We start from the raw sequence: 22,722 nt of genomic DNA, 5'->3' as shown, positions 1-22,722 counted from the left end.
GAGAATGCATTGAAAAAAACCCAAGTATTGTTCAATTAATATTGAAATAACTTAGAACCAAATACAAAGCTTAAGAATCTAGAATTTTCTTTTTCTAAGGTTGCATTTTTCAAAAAACATTGGGGATTGATTTTTTAATAGTTTGACTATTTCTTTAAAAATTAGAGAGTAAGTATTGGAACACTTTAAAACAATACTAAATTGAATAGCTTGCAATGAAGCTATCTCATAAGTATTGTAAGAATATTAAGAATCTTGTAGATTACATACACTAATGGCCTTATTCTCTTTATTGCTTGTTAATTCTATGAAAATCAAGAGGAACATATCAAGAAGGTGGCAATTAAATCACCACAATGTTAACTTAAATGAAAATGTAGCTTTGATTTGTTAGCTTACTTTATTAAAATTGATCTTGCCTGTTTATGAAGAATAAGTCATTATAAACTCCTATGTAATTATAAAATTGATATTATTAGACATTTTTTACACTATTCCTAAAATACCTTTTCAAGCTGGGTGTGGAGACACATGCCTGTAATCTCAGCTTTTTGGGAGGCTGAAGCAGGAGGATCCCAGATTTAAACCTAACAATTTAGTAAGAGTGTCTCATAATAAAAAATAAAATAGGGTTGTAGATGTAGCTCAGTGGAAGATTGCCCCTGGGTTCAAATCCCCAGAGCCATGAAAAACCCAATTAACCAACCACTTTTTCAATATTATATATTTTTCAAGATTTCTGATGTGTCCTCTTTTCTTTCCTCCAGTACTGTGGATTGAACACAGGTCCTTGCATGTGTTAGGCAAGTGCTTTGTCACTGAACTACATCCCCAGACTATTTTATTTTGAGACAGGCTGTAGCTAAGTTCCCCAGTCTGGCCTCCAGCTCAAACTCAGTCTCTTGAACAACTGGGATTATAGGTGTGCACCATTGTGCCAGGCTAGTATGTCCTCTCATAGAATATTTCTTTTCAGATGTTGTCTTAATAGTTTTACATTTTTCATGTCGAATTCAATGACTGAGGGCTTTATTCTTCTCTAAGTCTTCTTTTTCATTTGACTTCCTAAATACGCTGTGCTGTTTGGCCACCTAAAAAAAAGCCAAAGCAGAAAAGTAGTGATTAATATCAATGTATAGGATTTTTTATTTAATGTGGAATTATTATGTGAAGGTGTTCTTTATAGTGTCATACACTATAATTTAAGTTTTTGGCATTTTTCAGCTCATAAACATTTCTTTAATCATTTATTCTGATGATCATTTATTACAATGTAAGAGTGATCTTTGTGTATTTGCTTACTTTATGTAACCCACAAAAGAAAATGTTATTCTATGTACTTTTTCTATGTTTTTTTGTAGTGCTGGAGATTGAACCCAGAGCCTTGTGCATGCAAGACAAGCACTCTACCAACTGAGCTATATATCCCCAGCTCATTCATTCCATGTACTTTTTCTGAAAAGGAAGATAGAATTTTAGTTGGTTAGTTTGTGCAAGACCCTGGGTTTCATCCCCAGCACTGCAAAAAACAACACACACACACACACACACACACACACAAATGTTTTCATTAAAGCACCTTAAATGACATTTGAAGGATGTACACATACTGCCATCTTAAAAATAAATAGAATAATTTTTAAAAGGAGAAAAAAGTTAAATTTTGTATAAGCAGGATTTGTATGGGGTACTTACAAATAATGTCTTTCATTAGTCTGCCATCCTACTTAATTTCATTTAGATATATTTCATCACAATGTATGATAAAGCAAATGTATGATAATTTTTGGCCAGGATTTTTCATTGTCTGTGTCTCATTTTTGACTGAAAGTTAGGCTCTGTCTTTTATATAAATTTATAAAATTATTGCATTATTTGCATGTCTATTTTTTTTCTCTTTATCTGCTTTTCTGTTGGAATAGATGACAGGTATTTTTGTAGTTTTGCTATTTTATTTTGTTATTAGCTTATATTTATTGCATAGAAGAAATTCTGAAAGATTAAAAAGTATATCAGCCCTGTATATGGGAGGATAGATAGACTTTTAGGTAGGGACTTAGAATATGTTTCAATAATTAAATTAGCTGGAATGTCAAACTAAAAATGTTAGGAGGAATCCCAATAAACAGCACACATAATTTTGGCAAATAGTTAAATTTTTCCTTAGTACTCTGTATAAAGGTTCACTTTTGAACTGTATAGCAACTATGCCATTCTGTATTTTTTTTTTTTTTTTTTTCTTGGCAGAATCCAGGGTCTCATACATATAAGCTAGTGCTCTACTACAGAGCTATGTCTCAGCCCTTATCCTGAGAAGAGTCTTGCTCTATTGGTCAGCTGGCCTCAAACCTGTGATCTACTTGCTTCAGACTCCGGAGAAGCTGGGATTATGGGTGTGCACCACTGGTGCCATTCTGAAAACTCACAGCTCTGTTAATTGCTTCGAGTATCAAGTTTTTATTTATTAAATTAGCTTTTTGATGCTGAGAACATATTAAAGCTTCGGTATTTTCCATTGTATTAGTATGCAGTCAAAAATAGGTGAGGGCTGAAGGTTAGATCAGTGCTAGACATATTTAGCATGCACAAGACTCTGGGTTTGAACCCCAGCACCAGCATGCCTCCGACAAAGTGAAATTTAAATGCTAAATATCCAAGTTAGAATTTTTTTGAAATCATTTTTCATTCTACTGTGGAAACAGTTTTAAAGGTAGTACTTCAGTTCTTTTTTCCCTTTCCAAGACTTATACATTTATTGGAAGTCAGAAGGTATCTATCGTAGTGAGTTTTCTTTATATGAATTTTGAGTTTTATTGATTCTTTGACAGCATAATAGATAATGAACAATACATAGAACAACACAGCTTTTGGTATAATACATGTAGATATTACAAATTTATAAAATATTGAAATTGTTCTAAGTATAATCAGAAGCTTATCTTTGTCTTTTAAAGTATAGTACAGATCTCTAATTTAGTTAGATATTTAGCTGAAAGGCAGATGTTTCAGTCTTTGGAATTAATTTACATTCAAGCCTGAATCTGACTAAAACTTAAATCAACTTTACATTTATAGGGGAATTTATAGGGTTCAGTAAAGATCATAATAGTAAACTTGAATGCATTAATCTTGATATTTGACAGCCCTATTATTACTCTTTTGTTGTACAATTTGTAGTTTTCTTTCTTTCTTTTCTTTTTTTGTTATCAGGGATTGAACCCAGTGGCACTTTACCACTGAGCCATATCCCCACCCCTTTTTATTTTGAGACAGGGTCTTGCTAAGTTGCTTAGGGCTTCACTAACTTGCTGAGACTGGCTTTGAACTTGTCATCTTCCTGTCTCAACCTCCCAAGTTGCTGGGATTATAGGCATGAACCACCATGCCTGGCCAGTTTATAGTTTTATTAAGGCCACAAGTTATTACCAAGCTAGAATGATTTGAATTTTGCCATTATACTTCCTCTTGCTCTCAGTTTTGACAACCTATATTAAGATGTACAGTACTAGGAAATTATTGCTTTATGAAAAACTTATTTTTAGAGTCCTTAGAATATAAGTTATGTGGAAATTAACTGTGTGTGTGTGTGTGTGTGTGTGTGTGTGTGTTATTGGAGATTGAACCCAGGGCCTTATGTATGGGAGGCAAGCACTCTACCAACTGAACTGTATCCTCAGCTCTTTAACTTTTTTTTATTGATTATATAATAGATCATAGTGGGATTCATCGTTACATATTTGTTATATGCACACAATATAACAATGTACCAAATTTTGAAAAATCTGGTATTTTACCTGTGGGTAAAATTTGTTAAAGTATGTTGTGTTATAGTTAATAGCTACTACTTCTGACAATAAGTAAGGGGTTGGATTTACTTTAACAATCCACAATATTTATAATGCTTTGGACTTTACTTTCGAGATGTTATTTTTGGTTTCCTACAATGCCACAGAGGTTATTGTGGCAACACATGTGGTTTTAAAAATTTGACAGAACTTCTAGTACTGAGTTTGCCAAAATTATCAGACTAAAAACATGCATTTACTTCCACTGGTCTTAAAAAGACCGTAGTTTTAAATATTGTGTTTTATCATTTCCAAGAATAATTTATCAATAAGTACATTTCATGTAGTTTATCATTAATTTCTGGGCTTTAATTCTGTTTATTTTAGACCATTTATTAAGGTTCTGAATGAAGAAAGGTACTGTCATATAAGGATTGTACTCACTAGGTTCATGAGAGAAACAGGACATTTGCACAAATAATATAACACAAGGCACAGATTCTGTAATGACATGAGAAAATGAAGTATAGGAAAAAAAGCTGTGGAAGTATAGGGTAGGTGAGTGAATTAAAAATGAGTGGTATGAAAAACTAGATGCCTTTAAGTGGATCAGAAGGGAGAGGAGGACTGCAGGATGTTGGCTGCTTTGGGTGGAGAGAAGTTAAGGGTAACACCATGGGAAAACAGGCCAAACCCGGTGCCTTACAAGGAACTGGTGTGGATACTATGAACTGCACCAGAAGAGGAAGGACATGAGACTGGAATGTCAGTTTGGGAGGTGTTTATAAAGGGCCTGTTCTCTTAAGATTGTGTAGGCTCTGAAAAACTTTATTTTCAAATGGGAATGTGTTAAGTTTAATAGCTAGCTTCAAAAGTGGTATAACCCATGAACCAGAGTTGGAAATATACTGGAAGAAATGGAAACCCAATTAGAAGGTGTGGGTGACAGCCTGGTGAGAGGCAATGACAGCAGACAGATGCAAGAAGTTTGTGTGGTGGGATGGGATTAGACAACGAGAGTTGAGAATCAGAGTCTAGAACCAGTGTTCTAGCCATGCCAAATTGTTCATTCCTCCACAACCTGTTTGAGAGTAAGGGAGAAGAAATAAGCCCATTTTTTTTTTTTTTTCTGATAATACTTTGAAGTGCATAGTTAAGTCTAAAGAATACCAGTCCTACCTCCCATTACTCCATGTTAATATGTATATTTTTAATGGAATTTTTGTCAAAAAACATAATTTCCTTCATTTATAGATGTCTCTAGAAATGCTTTTTTTTTTTTTTTTTTTTTTAGTTATGAACCTGGATGTGTTTAAATGATATTTGTTAAAATGTTCATATAAAATGAAAAATCATCTTAACTAGGTTTCAGGCTCTATGGTCTAAGTTTTTTGGTTTATTTGTATTTATCTGTAGTTTTTACTAGGTAATCATACTAAAAGTCAACTGTCATATGAGGTTCTTACTAGGTAATCAAGACTAACAATCAACTGTCATAATCTAGCTAAAAAGAAATCTTTATTATGTTAAAGAATACCTATTAGAACTCTTGATATTGTTCAGGGTCACATTAGTAGCATTCTTAAGACCTCTGTGAACAACTAATTTGATGTTAAGTTTTTTCTATACCAGCCTGCCTCTTTTCAGGACCTTTAGAAATATCTTGCATTTTTTTTTTTTCTCTTTTTAATTCACTGCAATTGATTTTTACTGAAGCTTTCTCTTTTACCCTGAACTTCTGGTATGTATTTATCTTACTGTTACATAGGAAATTTTCCTATTATCTCATTTTGTGTAAAAGGAAAAACATTTACTTAATAGCATTTTAGCTTTTTGTATTCTGCAATAGGTTTTAGTTCTACAGCCGATCCTTTGTAACACGTTAACAATGGATGACAAGCCTGAACAACATCCTAAAGTAACCTAATGCACCTATCAATCAGCACCTGTTCATCAGTGATTAACCCAGAGTAGGCTCTCAGTTCACACTTTTTTTTTTTTTTTTTTTTGGTTCTGGTGCTGAGGATAAAAACCAGGCCTCACTCATGCTAGTCAAGCCCTTTATTACTGAGCCACACCCTAGTCCATACATTCTTGTTTTTTGTTTCTGTTTCTGGGGCTTGAACCCAGGGCCTCGCATTTGCTAAGCTAAGCTATACCACTGAACTACACTCCCAACCCCTTCAATATACCTTTGAATAAATGTCTATCCTTGATCATGAAGATCCCAAGAAATTGCAGTAGAATCTAACCAATTACAGATTTCATTCATAGATACAAAAATGATAAAAATTAAAATAAAAGCATCATGGTATTGATTTGTATTCAAATTTATATTGTATGGGAATATTCTTCCAGTACACTGTGACTCAGCTACAGTGCCGAGAAGAGCTTCCTACATGGAAACTCGGTAAACTGATAAATCTAGTGAACATTGGTTTAAGTAACCATGTCTTTTGACATGCAGTTTTCACTGTGATTTGGATCGTTTTTCCTGTCATTTTTGTTAGATTCTCTTTCTCCTCCTTTTCTCAATTCTGCTCAAGGTTTTCTATTATTTATTTATTTAAAATGATAGGATTTTCTATTGTGACTACCTTTCTTACATCATAAATCAGTAATTGGCTCAGCTCGCCTTATCAAATTGATGTTCTGATGTTGAAAACAGGAAGCGTTCACGTCTGCCTGTCCATCTGAAAATATCACTGCCTTTTGCTTACACTTCTACTGTAGAAATAAATGAAAAAAGATGAATAGTTTTTCCTCATTTTTCTTCACTTTTGTAATCTGATGCCTGACGGAGTTACCTTACAGAAAGCATGCAAGTAGCATTCTTTTTCTTCTCCCTGACCTACAATCACAGCTCTAAAGTCCCTGCCCCCAAATCATCCTGAACCTTAGGATCCTCCCACATTTTAACAGCTTTAAAGGGAAGTCAGCTTAGGATCTTGTGAGAACTGTGTCCTGGTATGATAGCTTGTATCTCCTTTTTCTCTGAAAGGATCAGTCATGCTGAAGACATAGATATGCGTAAGGTAATCAGAATGAGATAAAGGGAGGTTAACTAAATATTCTTGTTGATACTGCAGTGTGAATTTTATTTACTATAAAGATAAAAGAGAAATCCTTAAAAATGACATTTTTAATGTTTATAAGATTAATTAATATAAAGAAATCTTTTGACAATATTAACAAATTTATGGCTGAACTGTTATCAATCTGTGAAATATCTAGTCACTTAGCAACCTGTGAGACAATAGCATTTTAATATTTTATATAAACTTCTAACACAGGTAGCACAAATTTTTAGCATCAGAGATATTTTCTGCCTGGCAAGGAGCCATTTTTCTACAATTTCTTTCTTCATTGGGTAATTACATATCACAGGTGGATTATCTTTATCTTTTAATTGTGAAATGATAATTTTTTTGGAGGAAGGGTGGTTTTTTGCCTACCAAAATATCTTATATTAAAATCTGATTAAAATCTTATTGTGTTCTTGCATTCACAGCAGAAGACTATTATAAATTGCATTATATGAAACTGAATAATAACTATGGTTTGATTTAAAGTATTAATAAAATCTAAATTTGTACATTCAAGCTGTAGGGTTGCACGATTTTAATTTAGTGAAATGCCAGCACAATTTCTTGTATTTAGTTTGATGAGTGTTATGTGAGAATCGCTCTTTCCAAATTAGGACAGACAAATACATTATACCCTTTATAGAGTCTAATTATTAAAACTTGTTAAATTTTATATTTGTTATTCAGATAAATTCTGGTAAATGAGTTTCTTAGATTTATTGTGAACATTGTTTGATTTATATATTGAAGCCAATTAGGTTGCAAATGCTGGTCAAAGGAACAATGGGAAATAAGTTAGGATTTGAAAGTAGCCATGATTTTCCAGCAGAGTTTGTAAGTCACAAATATTGAAAAGAGAATCTGCAGTCTTCTATGAACTGTAGATAGTATCAGATGCTTTAATTACAAAAAAAAAAAAAAAGTTTCTCTCTTTGTTCTGAATGGACGTAAAACTATTTTTTACATATATGTTGTCCTATATTCAAAAAAATCTCACTGCTAAGTGGTATTTTTGGATATAAACTGTATTTTCTCAAATGCAAAGCATTGCCAGGGAAATATGTAGATGAGGAAGCTTATTTTTTTTAGGAAATTCTGTAAAAAAAAAAAAGTAACCTAGATTTTTAGCATCTTTTTTTTTAAACGGAGTATTCTTTTTTATTTGTTCTTTTTAGATACATATGACTGTGGAGTATATTTTGACGTACATACATGGAGTATAATTTCCCATTTTTGTGGGTGTACTTGTTATTTAAAAGCAAAATTTATCAAGTCTATTTAATATAAACAATATTTTCCTTTTTTTATACTTTTAAATTTAAAATTTTCTTAAATTATAAATTGTTTTTATAGATACTATTGTATTTCTAAGTATTTCAAAGAAAAACTTCATCAAGGGATTATTCTGCTGAAGTTTGGGTCTGAATTGCAGTTTTTGCTTCCTGGTAATTATGGAGCTTTCTGGTTCCTCCCTCTTGGAAAGAGAAGATTCAGTGGTTTTTAAACTTCTCCTTGAGGAGTTTATTTGACTCCTATAAATGATGAAGATGATATGGTATTTTATGCCAAAAAGTAATGAAAAAGTAAACTTCCTGACAGAATGCTCATTTGTTTTCTGTCTTATAAATTTGTACTCTTCAATATTTAATTTTTTAATTGAAGGAAAATTCTTCTAAGAAAAAAATCTGGAAAACTCTTTTTAGGGCATCTCTTTAAATTTGATTTTAGTTTAAAAAATTATGTTTCTGTTTCACACTTGTTCCTGAGTTCTAGTGACTTTATTTTTCCTTACCTCTATTCATATACTGCTTCCCATGGTTCCTCCTGTTCCTTTTGCCTACCTCCTTGTCTTTTTCCTTCCTCTCTCATTCCCTAATGTTTATGATATGCTACCTTTTTTGTCAGGTATACTGAAATGTAGGAGGTTAAATGAAAGAGCCAGTTAGAAACAGTTAAGTGATGGGCCAAAACTGAGTTTTGGAAAAGGAACTTCTTTGGTCTAGGCACAAGTGGCAGAGAGGATTGCATGCAAAAGTAAAAGGTATAGAGGACTGGTAAACCTCCTGTGGCCCCAGAACATAAAATCAAATCGCCGTAATATTTTTACCAACCCAGGGGGGGGAAAAAAGAATGCTCATTTATATATATATATATATATAAATGAGCATTTTATCATATATATATGATAAAATGGAATTCATTAAAAATTATATGATTTCCCAGTCAGTTTATTGAACAGTTAATGTACTGATCACCAGGATGTTACACTACTCATCAAAATCAAGATTAAAGTGAAGAACAAAAGCCAAGGGCCGTAAGGAGTGCTTGCTTCCTTGATTGCACTGAAGTAATTGGTAAAGTTGTGTACTTGCCTCATCTTCTTCATTGCATTGCTTGCAGTACCACCCACAGGACCTGGAACAAACTATGTATCCAGAAAAAAAAAATTTTTTTTTTGTCCTTGGTTTGAAGAGATTTATGTTGAAGAAAGACAGAAATTGAAAAGTATTGACAAAAGAGATCTATTTATTGTGGTAGTGGTGACTGAACCCAGGGGTGCTTTACCCCAAGCCCTTTTTATTTTTCACTTTGAGACTGGATCTCGCCACATTGCTGAGGTTGGCTTCAAACTTGTGATTCTCCTACCTCATCATCCAGAGTAACTGGGATGACAGGCATGCACCACTATGTTGGGCTGACAAAAAGATTTAAAAAACAGTTTCAACGTTTAATTGAATTGGCATTATAATATTATCAAAGAAATGACACAATGGCTATAGGACTCATAGAGGGGGAGATTTTTTTTTTTCTTTTTCAGTTTGAGACATTCTGGTTGACTTCATGGCACAGGTGGTCTTTAAACTGTCATATCTGTACAGAATTTTTTTAGGTGGAAAGGAGAGTTTTTTTATGTGGATAAAAAAAATCTTGCATGAAATTCAGTTGGAGAGGCATATTTAGAATTATCGAGCAAATAAATTTAACAAGCAGAGTATTGAATTAAGTATTTTTAAAATCAGGTTAGACTGTATTTCTAGTTTTCTTTTTTTAACTAGATTTCCCCCTCCTCATTATCCCTATTGCTGAAAAATAGATTTGTTGTGATACATTACAGTGAGAAAATAATTCCTGTACTTGTGGGAAAAATAACAAAAACAGCAGTTCCAAGATCTGCCTTTGTCATCATGATCCCCCGTGTTCTTTTTTCTTATATAAAAATGAATTGTAGGATTGGTTCCAGTTTTACACATTTAATGGTTTAGAGTGAAATTAGGAGGATTAAACTAATGAAAGTTGGCAAGCTGGATGGAGAGCGAGAAATAAGCTCTGAGATTTTTGCAGAGGAAAAGGTTAAGGCAGAGGGAAGAAAGGACTAGGAAGGGGATTGAGGGATTTCAGAGTAAGAATCAGCACAACAGTGAATGGGTAACACCTTAAGATGAAGTACCTTTTGTATTAATAGTGCTATGTTTTATTTAAGATGAATAATGCTCTAGAGGACCTTTGAGTTTAAAAATTTTTAGAGATGGGGCTAATTTCATTTATGTGTGTGTATATATCCATTTATGTTTAGTAAGCTTGGTTCAAAAATATCTGTTACTTCATAGTAGATATGATTTTTTCTTTTACTATTTCACACTAATGTGTTCCTTTGTTATAGTAAGTTAGCAATTTTAGAATATATGTATAATTCATGCTAAATCGGTATATTGGTCTAGAAGGTTTTCCAGGAGACTTAATAATGGAGTAGAGGCTTCTTTAATACATGTGAGTATATAAAACATTATTAATGTTAACAGATGTTGCACTTTAATCCCCTAGAATGATTGTTTGGTACCAGCAGGAGATTTATTAAGACTGAATTGTGTGAAATTGTGTGTGCATAAGCTGCTACTTAGATTGTAAAAAGGCTATTGAAAACTGTTAAAAAGTTTTAGCTATAATTGGCAGAGAAGTATTAACTGTGCTAAAAGAAGTATGTGTGTATGGCTGGCCCGTGTGCCTTAACCTTTTTATCATTTATCTTCTTGTATTAATGTCACTGAATTATTAATTCATGAGCCAGGGTGGGAAGGGTGAAGGCCCCATTTAAATGTGTGGCAAATTTATCCTTATCGCCAGAGACATGAAAAAAGTCATTCTGTGTTATCTCTAAAATGGAAAGGACATTTTAAAATTTCATTTACAGTAATCCACTTCACTTCCAGTAAAACACCTAGATTATTACCACCATAATATAATGCTCTTATTAAAAATTTGTAACCTTCTCTACTCTTTTGTCTTATATATATAATATTGATAGAAGAGTTTAGCCTTCATTTGTTTTAATGTGATACCTATTGTAGCTTAAAATATTATTCTTATGAATAGTATGCTTTAGTTTGCCTGTTAAATTTTTAAAAAGCATTAGGTTTGCATAAGATAAGAATATGTACTAAAAAAGTCACAATGTATTTTGGTGGAGGGAATTAAGAAGTATTATTTTTAGAAAATACTTCTTAAAGGTGTTCATACATTGTTACTTCCTAGTTACTTGAAATAAGATTTTGGCCTGGTAGAATTTTTAGCTTTACAGAAGAAAGGAAAATCAGAATTTAGCAGTTTCCTGTGGAATACACATGTAGAAGTGGGATCTAGCCAGTATTTCATAAGGGTGAGTAGCAATGGTGACAAATGTAGTACGAGTTTGAAGCCACTTTTACCAATAGCTATTTGAAACCATCATATTAATGCCATAATACCTCAGAGGTCTTTTGCAAACTTCACTACTTTTCATTCTCTCATTACTTACTGTTTTGATTGGTTTTATATTCTCTCATGCCAAGCAGAGTTAGTCAAGATAAGTTGCTGTGGCAGTGTCTTCTGTTTTCTGGAATTTCCTCTAAACCTTGTAAGCCATACATGTAGTTCTGTTACATATACTGAGGCATGAAGTTGTTTTGTTTTATGCAGCTTTGTTTTATCTTTCTCCTTCCATCGTGGTCAGTTTACCTTTATCTTAACATTTAAGTTAATTTATTAAAACAATACATTGCATTGGTTGCAGACATTCACAGTTCTTAGTTTACTACTTGACTGAAGTCATTCCTTGAATGTATTTTGGTCTTGTGCTTGTTCATCTGTAGCAGGGGTTGGCAAACTAGGGCCAGCCGGCTGTTTTGTAGGTAAAGTTTTGTTGGCACACAGCCATGGCCATTAATTTATGCATTCATTGTCTATGGCACTTTTCATGGTACAGTAGCAGAGTTGTGTAGCTGAGACAGAGACTATATGGCCCTCAGAGCCTAACCTATTTACTATATGATCCTTTACAGGAAAAGTTTCCTGATCCTTGCCATGAAAAATCACTAGTTATCATTAGTTTTTTTTTTTTTTTTTTAAGTTTTGACAAAAAGTAGTTTGATTTGTTTATTATGTGGTGCTGAGGATTGAACCAAGTACCTCACATGTGCTAGGCAAGCACTCTACTACTAAGCCACAATCCCAGCCCTGTTGGTAGTTATTTTTAGGCAGTTTTGCTTTTTTTTTTTAATATGTATGGTAGCAATATTAAGTGACTATTTATTCTTTCAAAAAAATTTAAAAAAAATTTTAAAAGCATATATAGTCACTTAACATTGCTACTATACATATTACAAAACTATTAGAAAACTACATTAGTCGTTTACAAAGAGAGAGGCTTGGCAAGTTATTTAAGCTTCTAGTCAGTTCTTCTCAGCTTTTTTATAACCTGTTTCATTTTATTAAACATTACTTTTATTACAACTTTAGTGTTATTTGAAATTTTAATAGAGATTATAAAATTATATTTTAAAGTTGAAAATGCCTTTTCTAAAAACCACATGCCTTCACTCTGTGATTGGGTAAGAAACAGAAACACGTAGATGTTTCTGATACCCCTGCCCTCACACTATGCCCAGTACTGGGGATTGAATACAGAGGTACTCCATCACGAATCAACATTTCCAGCTATTTTATTTTTATTTTGAGACTGGGTCTTGCTGGATTGCTGAGGCTGGCCTTCAACTTGGTGGTCCCCCTGCCTCAGCCTGCCAACTAGCTGGGATTCAGGTGTGTGCATTGATGATTCTATTTGTTAGTTAACTAAAGGTTTTGTTTTAATTATTTCATATATAATAATCATTCAAAATGACCTAGTTTTTTTAAAAAAAAATTTTAACAGTGTGTCCATAAATCCTCCTCTTTTTTTCTCATATGAATTTCTTAATTTTTTTTTTTTTAGTAAAATTTACCCCACTAATCACACAGAATCTCATTATGATCTGGAAGAAAATATGTTCTGTTCATTTACTCACACTATAACTTTAATATTGTTGATTAACTTAATTACTCAGAAATAATTCATACATTTCCTTTCTCTATAATTCAAGAAAATCCTGTTATTTTGAATTCTACTTGTAGACACAGATATAAAACAAATGGAACATAATGACTTAATGGGGACTAACCTCAGGGAAGGCCCAAGAACTTGTTCTTTCTTGAAGGTCTCTGCTGTCTTTTGATCATCTGTAGCTTTCCCAGGAAGGTGGATTGTAAACTATGTGAGTTAAGTAAGTCTCAGGCTACTTTATCTTGTACGCCCATATAATAATCTCTCTCTTTTTTTTTTTTGTTACCAGTGATTGAACCCAGTGGTGCTTAACCACTGAGCCACATCCTCAGCCCTTTTTTAATATTTTAAATAGAGACAGGGTCTCACTGAGTTGCTAAGTACCTTGTAATCTGCTGAGGCTGTCTTTGATCCTCCTGCCTCAGCCTTCCAAGTTGCTGGGATTATAGGCAACACCACGCCCGGCTGATAATCTCTTAAGTAGGTTTTAAAAAATATTTTTCTGAAATAGCTACTTCTTTAGATATAATTTTAAAAAATGGAAATTAAAGTAATTGCTGAGATATATTTTGACAGAAAAGGCAAGGTCTAGATTAAACATATTGTAGAATCCCCTAAATGCCTTCCTTAAGATTACTTTAGGTAGAAGCAGTACCATAATTTATAATGGGTAAAACTAGGGAAATGGTAGAATGGTAGTTTTATCACATATTTCTATTTTTAGAATTTAACACAGAATCAATTTATATAGGAAGTAAAAATAAATAGCATTGACTTCAGCACCTACTATCACAAATATCTAGGTGGTATTAACTAGGTACTAATTGATTTGACTTGAGATACATGCAGTTATACTAATTGTTCTACTTTATTTTAAAAGTAAGAAGTGCATGTGTATGTATCGTTCTGAATTTGTGGTCTGATGCTTGTGAAGAGTCCCAAATCTTATAGGGGCAGGTTAAGTATGTTCTTGATCTGTCTTGGACTCGTTTTCTAAAAAAAAATATTTATTTTCTAGTTATAGTTGGACACAATACCTTTATTTATTTATTTATTTGTATGTGGTGCTGAAGATCCAACCCAGGGCCTGGCATGTGCTAATTGAGCTCTCTATGGCTTAGCCACAACCCCAGCCCCTATCTTGGACTCTTTGATAAGATAAGATAGCATTTGTTGATCTAGGTACAGGACCCAAGGATATACAGATATAGAAACTGTTCTTAATTATCTCATTATTGTGATATTAAATGTATTTATTGTCATTATGTTTTAGGATTTTAGCAGTTATTATTGAATGTATATTTATGATTTTAGTCATTTTCCATTATATTTAATTTTCCTTAGAAGAATATATACTTCCTAAAGGTAGCAGCTATATCTTTTTATATATGTGTGTATTTTTGTGGTACTGTGGATTGAACCCAGGGCCTTGCATATACTAGTGCATGTGTATGTATCCTTCTGAATTTGTGGGGATTGTACTAAGGTGCCTTACCACTGAACTATTTCTTTTGCTCTTTACTTTCTATTTTGAGACAGTGTTTTAGTTAGCTTTTTCCATCACTGTGATCAAAATATTTGAACAGTGCAACTTAAGCAGAGGAAAAGTTTATTTTGGCTCAAGGTTTCAGAGGTTCAGTCCTTGGTCTGCCAACTCCAAAGCTCTGGACCTTAAGGTGAGGCCAAACGTCAAGGTGGAAGGGCGTGGCAGAGGGAAATAGTTTAGGACTTGGCAACCAGGAAGCAGAGAGAGCCCTTCTCATCAGGGACAAAATATAAACCCCAAAGTCACACCCCCAGTGACCTACTTCTTCCAGGCACACCCTACCTGCCCACAGTTAACCACCCAGTTAATACATATTAGTAGGTTAATCTACCAATTAGGCCACAAGTCTCTTAATCTAATCAATCTCACCTCTGGGGCTGGGGATATAATTCAGTTGGTAGAGTGCTTGCCTTGCGTGTACAAGGCCCTGGGTTTGATCCCCAGCAACACAAAACAAACAACAAACAAACAAACAATTTCACATCTGAACATTTTTTAAACTTTTTTTGGGGGGGTGGGGGTTGTACTAGGGATTGAATCCCTGGTGCTTTACCCCTGAGCAACATTTCTAGCCCTTTTTATTTTTTTGAGACTGGGTCTCACTAAATTGATTATGGCCTCACTAAATTGCAGAGGCTGTCCTTGAAACTTGTGATTTTCTTGCCTCAGCTTCCCTCTCACAAGTGAACTTTTCGGGGGAAGTGGGGGAGAGATATTACATATCTAAAACATAAGACAGAGTCTTGCTAAATTACCCAAGCTGATCTCTAATTTGACAATCTTCCTGTATTAGCCTCCAGCATACCTGGGATTACATGTTTTCACCTCTACATTTGGCTACATCTTAAAAAAGGTTTGTTTGGTTGTTAGAACTTAACACAGAACCAATTTACATAGGAAGTAAAAAATAAATAACATTGACTTCAGCACCTAGTATCACAAATATCTAGGTGGTACTAACTAGGTATTAATTGACTTGAGATACATGCAGTTATGCTAATTGTTCTACTGTATTTTAAAAGTAAGAAGTACAAGTTTAGATAACACTGTATATATGTATAGATTGGCATAGTTTGCAAATGAATTGTTAATTTCGAAAGGCAATGTACTATATATACATAACAAAATTTTCTTCAGCTTCTTGCTATATATTCTTTATACATATTTTTTCCTATTTATTTTTAAGATTGTTTGATATACTTTATTCAGATTACCTCATTACCTCTAAGAAACCTCTGATGGTGATATTGATGATCTAGTATACAACAGATCCTGGGTCATTATTATTTCATTTAGTGGTTGTATATATAGACCAAGAGGGAATTTGAATATTGATTCAGGGAATGGCTAGTAACAATGATTTATGAACAACAAATCCTGTGTAGTGAGCCAAATGTTAAGATTTCATCTTATAAGCCACATTTAATTTTTCTTTTATTTTGCCTAAATAATGATTAGTCTGTAATCTTGTAGATGTTAACATTAAAACATCCCTTCCATGACTGTTAACATGCGTTGCTAGTTTGTGTTGGAGGTAGTGTTTGTTTTTCTGACTTATAAGCAACTTCTCAGGTAGTGTGGTTGATAAGATTTATCTGTCTAGGAAAATTTGTTAATTTATAACATGTAATTGCCAGCACTTTAAATAGCAATATAAATGAGTAGAATTAAGGTAGCTCAACTGGAAAAAGTAAAAATTAAGTTAATATGTAGCTATCATTACCTGGGGGATGTTAGTTTTACTCGTATAAACATTTTGAAAATCAACTCATTATTCTTTTGGTGTTTTATCATTTTCATAAACCCAAAATGACTTTGTTCTATTTCTATTTATTACCCTCCCTGCCTCCCTCTCTCAAAAACCGAGGGGATAAAACTGAGGGGCACTTTACCACTGAGCCATATTCCCTGCCATTTTTATTTTTTATTTTGAGACAGGATCTTGCTAAGTTGCTTAGGGTTTCAAAGAGTTGCTCAGGTGTGGCTTGGAACTTTTGATCCTTCTGTCTCATAGTCCCAGGTGTCTGGGATTACATGTGCTACCATGCCTTGCTTCATTTTTTAATTTTTTAAAAAGATAATAAAACATGTAATGTAAGCTTATCTGATTTATTTAGTTAATGGTGATTTTAGAACATGGACTTAATTCCCAGCCCTGCTAGCTACTTACTCTTCTTGAGCAGGTGAAATTTCTCATTTTAAGGTAAAATGGAGATAGTATACATCCATGTTTCAAAATTGTTGTGGAAAGCAGAGGAAATATTATAATAAGTGGAGTTAGTTTGTTAATCTACTTTCAGTTTAATTTTTTGGAAACCTAATTATGTGCCAGGAAATAATACCATCTTTTCAGATGACTTATTTTTGCGCTAGAATGTAATTTCCCTGAATTTTATCTGTTTTGTCATTCAGTATATATCAAATAATAGGTGCTCACTAAACATTTGTTCATGAATAGTATGGTGTGGGAAATTTTTTTTTTAGTCTGGATTGCAATCTTTGTTCTGCCACTTAACTAGCCAGGTAATTTCAGTCTAATTACTTCACCTCATTCTGACTTCTAAGCTTTGTAATATTTACTTTGCATTTTTATAAGGCTTAATGATTTGTGTCTGATGCAGTTTTTCACAAAGAGAAGGCAGTTGGGAAATATTTCTAGTCATAGTAACCCATCATATGTATTTAACTCTAAAATTTGCATGAGAACTCTAGACTATTATAAAGTCAAGAGGAATATAGCATGATGTTTTAAAATTGGAGAGGACTACTATTTAAAAATAGCTTTCCCTTGCTGGGCATAGTGGCTCACACCTGTAATCCCAGTAACTCTGGAGGCTGAAACAGGATGATTACAAATTGAGGCCAGCCTTAACAACTTCTTAAGATCTTCTCTCTGAAAAATAAAAAGGACTGGGAATTTAGCTCAGTGGTAAAGTGCCCCTGGGTTCAATCCCTAGTACCAAACCAAACCAAACCCAACACAAAACAAAACAACAACAACAAAACTAACTTTTCTTTCCCTGTGTCTTACATTGGGTTTGGACAAGTTAGGGTGGGGGTGTACTAACCTCTGTGTTATAGGTGTGCTGAAATGTTTTCTAACAGTAAATTCAAATATATTAATAATTATTTTTGGTATAAAGTTTGAGGAAGCCACCAGCTTTTCTTGATATGTAAGGCATATATCTGTTTTATTTTTTTCTTTTGAAATTTCAATTGCAAGGACTGGAATTGTGGCTCAGTGGTAGAGCACTTGGGTTGGATTCACAGCACCACATATAAATAAATAAATAAAACAAAGGGTTATCAACCACTAAAAAAATATTTTTAAAAAATTTCAATTGCAAGTTTCTACAGTCATGAAATGTCCCCCACATTGGTTTGAAAGTGACAGCTATTTGTTTTTATTATTTCAATTGGATGGATTTTAATGAAGAGAATGGCAGACTGCCCTGGACTGTGCCTCTGATGTCCACAGCTACAAGCCTCTTTTGCATGCTCAGCACGACTCCTAGATATTATAGCATATAGCAGATGTAATTTACTAGGAGTATTCCTGACCTCTTCTTTCTGCTCCTCTAAGCCCTCTCATAGCAGAATCTATTCCTTTACAGTGAAGAAATTTCAGTAAATGGTAAGACGAATAATAAATATTAAGGGGACTATTGTATAAATAGTTTAATTAAAGTACTCTAGACTTGATGCCAGTTGTCTTGATACATACCATGGCATTCAGAAATCAGACAGAGGGAAAGGGTGGTTACTAATGGTTGGCTACGTGGTTTAGGATCTCTGTGAGCATTTCCAGCCCATCCCTGATGCTGTCCTTGTGAAGCAAAGAAAATAAACTCAAATCCAAATGGTATGTCTGGAGTGAAGAAAGCCTTTCTGATTAGTGATAGCCCAGTTTGCTTAGCCGACTTACGGGAGAAAAACTCCCAGAGGTGTTGATGTTTTTTTTTCAGATGCCAATGAGAAGGGGAAACTAGACTTTACAGATCACATATAAAATCGTTCTGCAGAGTAAATGCTCTGGTTGAGTTCCAGTGAAATAGATATTAAACTGTAATTTATTTTTTGTTTTCTATACCTGTGTATGGGACACAGTGGGGTTAGTATCATCCTTTCTTATGTTTGTTTCAGTAAAACAGAATAACAGCTTATTTTACTAGCAAATTATGTCCTATAATTTTATAGTGCAAATAAGATCAGAATGAGTAATTTTGTAAAGCTATCTTCAGTTTTCATTTAGAGTACACCACACACACACACACACACACACACACACACACACACACACACACTGCATACAATTGTAGGCTTACCCTGAGTATTGATGTTTCATTTTATACAACATTAGTGCACACTAGCAAAGATGGGTGACTAGGTCTTGTGCTTGGGTAGCTTTTGCTTTCCCTGCTCTTTTGCTTATAGTTTTTCTGGGCTTAATAGCCATTGTTCACAGTGCTTTTTTTTTTTTTTTTGTCTGAGTAGAAATCAAAGATAAAGCTGTCAGTATGAATCTTTGCTCTTGACTGAATAACATCCTTAGTTAACCAATTTAGAAATTTTTAGTTAAATTTTCTTCTAATTAATTACAACTGATGTTGTATTCTACTTTATTTAATTGATGCTGATCAACAAACAGGTTTTACTTTTTCTGTATTTGCTAAATAAATATCACAACATCAGGCTAAATGTGATTTCCTGATAATGTAACACAAATATGTGACTATAAACTGGTTAGTGGTATTTTCCTTTTAAATAATTTTGCTGACAGTTTAAGGCACAGGATATGTATTACAGCTAATAAATATAAGCAGGTTACTGTCTGAAGACTCCAGCTGACTATACATTGTAAGTAGTGTATAAAACATTGAAGGCTGTTGGGATATAAACAGTGCTGAAGCAGATTCCTGGAAGTCACTATTCAGCTTTAGAAGGTTTGGTAGTAATGATGCATTAATTGCCTTTTTACATGACAGAGTAATAGGATACTTAGATCTAAAAAAATCATGGCAGAGGTTTGGTAGACAATGGCTTGTGGCTCATAGAAACAAGATTCTGATGAAATTGTTTGAATCTTTTTATTTGGAGGATAGAAAAAAAGCCTTGGTAGGAGACTGTGTATTAGAAGTAACTTGGATCTTTAAAGATCATAATCCTTGATAGTTTAAGTAGAAGTGTGCTGTTTCTGTTTTTACTAAGAAATGAGCTGTTAAATATCTTCTCAGTTCCTCTCACACTTTATGCTAAGAACTCTGATGTTCTTGGGAAAAAGGTTTTCAAAAGAGAGGGAAAATCAAAATACAAATAAGTTACTAAGTGGGACATTATTTAAGTTAATCTTTTCTATTTGTTGAAAGGAAATTTAATAGCCCCTTTCTGGTTTTGTTTCTTGTTTTTGTTTTGCCTTGTGAGACACTCTTGAGCTTATTTTTACAGGTAGTTAGTTTGAAGGATGGTCTGCTAGCTGCATCAGTGTCTGAGTGCCCTTTGGCTCCAGCTTGGTTTAGGAGCAATGTTTTTTGGGGATTAGTTTCACCATATTTGATTGTTTATTCATTCTATTCTTAGCTTACTGTGGTTTGCTAAGTATTTCAATTTTCATTAACATTTGTTCAGCGAAGGGTTGTTTTTAATTTGGATCACAGCAGTAAAATCTTTTGATTTAGTTTTCAAAATTGCACTTTAAGTTTGAACTTCTGGAAATAATTTTATTTGATATGAGAGTTGATTGCATATAAGTTGTGGAAATGAGAAAAAATAAATTCGATATTCTGCAGATGAACATAAGTTTTATTTGCATATAGAAGCCATGATTTTGTACTTTCCAGAACCTGTTTCTATTTGACAAAGTGTCGTAGTCAACTGGAGTGTACTTTGTGAATTATTTTTCATGTTCTCAAGCCTTAAGAACACACAGAGATTTAGTACAGAGTCTGTTCATGAAGCTTTCTGTCCTGCCAAAGACCACAGTAGAGGTCTTGGTTGTGTGGTTTCCTCCTCCTTTTCCTCTTATTAGCAGAGGTTTTCCTATTTTGGCAGCTGTTTCCTACAAGGCAGTCATCAGTCCCTGATTTCTTCCTTCCCTTTCTTCCCACAAACAAGGACTCTTTCAAATAGCGAGTGACCAAATACTGAATGATCTTGGATCGCCTTAAGAAAATGTAACTGTGTTGAAGAGTTGTACATGCAGGCCAGCTGCCTGTAGGCATTCGCTCATTGAAATCGAAGTACCAGTTACAAGTAAAACTTGCACAGTCAAAAATTCTTTGTTGGAATGTGGAACAGTCCAGAGGGTCACTCAGTTTTACTTTTAGCAATTAATGAACCCTCATCCACATATTAAAATTACTCTAATTGCTTGATCAGATTATTGAACAGACTGTAAGATGTAAGAAATTGTTTATGGATCAGCCTTTGGATGTGCCAGGCCATTAGCCTTTTGATCTGACTTTCATTTTAAAGGTAGGAACTTGGCCATAGCCGATGTAAACTTTAGTTTTAGTTTAGATTGTCTTTTGACTAACCTTTTGGGAATTCAGTTCAAAAATGAACAGAATGGGCCAGCTGTTTCTACATGGATGTGTGTCATGTCTCCATCAGACTGATTTTTGATGTGTGGCTCTTTTTGTATTTTTGGCATTCAGGAGAGGAAGCATGTTGCCCTTTCTTTTGTTTTTGTTTTGTTTCTTTCGACAGAGAAGCATTGAGGTGTTTGCAGAGCTGCATAATGCCAACTGTGACCCCCGTTATATCTAAATGTCTTTAATGTTTTCAGAGAGAGCTAAAATTGGGGTGGTCATGGGCCATGGTATAGAGAAAAACAGTTGTATCTCAGACTGTGGGCATAATAAAACAAACTCCTTATTATAGAGATATTTTGCTTGTTTCATCTGTGATTTTTAATGAATTAAAGTTTAGATTAATTAATTAATTAATTATTTTTTTAAATTGTCTTTTTTGGTATTGGGAATTTAACCCAGGGGCAACTTACCACATCCCATAACTCCCCAGCTTCCCTCCACCCCCCTTTCTTCTTCTTCTTCTTCTTTTTTTTTTTTTTTTTTACTTTGAGACAGGGTCTCATTTAAAGTTGCTTAGGGCCTTGCTAAATTGCTGAGGTGGGTCTTGAACTTGTGATCCTTCCACTTCAGCCTTTTGAATTGCTGGGATTGGAGGCGTGTGCCACCATGGCTGGGCTAGATTAATTCTTTTACATTCTTTGTAGTGTATTCCTTCATATGAAAGCCATGATCGTGCTTTTCCTGTGTGAAATATGTTCCAAACCATTTAGAATCTGCTTTTCCATAGAACTCCTTTATAGTGAATAGAACATAGTGAGCAGCTACTGTAATCCCTCTAATACATGAAGAATGTGTTTGTCTCTGATGGAGACATGACGCACATCCATGATGTGAAAGAGAACTCAAAGTTATAAGTAGAATTTTGTTTTCTAAATTATGCTTATGTTTTAGTCACAGCATCTTAAATTATTAAGAATTGTCTTATTTGAACTACAAATACAACCTTATAATGGGGAAGATGGGAGTCCCCTCACTGTCTCGCTTCATACAACTCGGCAGTAGCAGCTTGTCAAGGGTGGCTTGAGAAAACTTGGTAGGGGATTAATTAATTTATAGCAAATAATAGGAAATTAATTTGAAGAAAGTGTAAGGTGTTCCCCTCAAAGGGAACATTTGTGATTTCTTTACCCTCAGAGGCTAGACTGGGAGAATAGATATATTTGGGAACTGCCTTCATTTTATGAGTCTGACAAAGCTAATGCTATAATGTAGTTCCTCATACTACTCTAGAAAGCACAGTTCTTGTGCAGAACCCAGCAAAAGACCTAATTCCAGGGGATACTAGGATCCAGAAAACACTTTTTAAAGTCACCCTCCTGATAGTGTTTGTATCTTGTTTGGAGAACTGGGCCTATAAGAGCTA

The 22,722-nt window shown here is 33.8% G+C and overlaps 1 protein-coding gene across 14 annotated transcripts in view; it reads left to right on the top strand.

Moving 5' to 3' along the window:
• Adgrl2 (adhesion G protein-coupled receptor L2) overlaps positions 1–22,722 on the top strand; it is a 183,910-nt gene that overhangs the window by 15,406 nt on the left and 145,782 nt on the right. The gene's annotated exons all lie outside the window — the stretch shown is intronic.

Source organism: Callospermophilus lateralis, chromosome 7 (genome assembly GCF_048772815.1).
Source record: "Callospermophilus lateralis isolate mCalLat2 chromosome 7, mCalLat2.hap1, whole genome shotgun sequence".
NCBI lineage: Eukaryota > Metazoa > Chordata > Mammalia > Rodentia > Sciuridae > Callospermophilus > Callospermophilus lateralis.
Note: the sequence above shows the minus strand (reverse complement) of the source record. Positions and strands in the feature narration are given on the sequence as shown.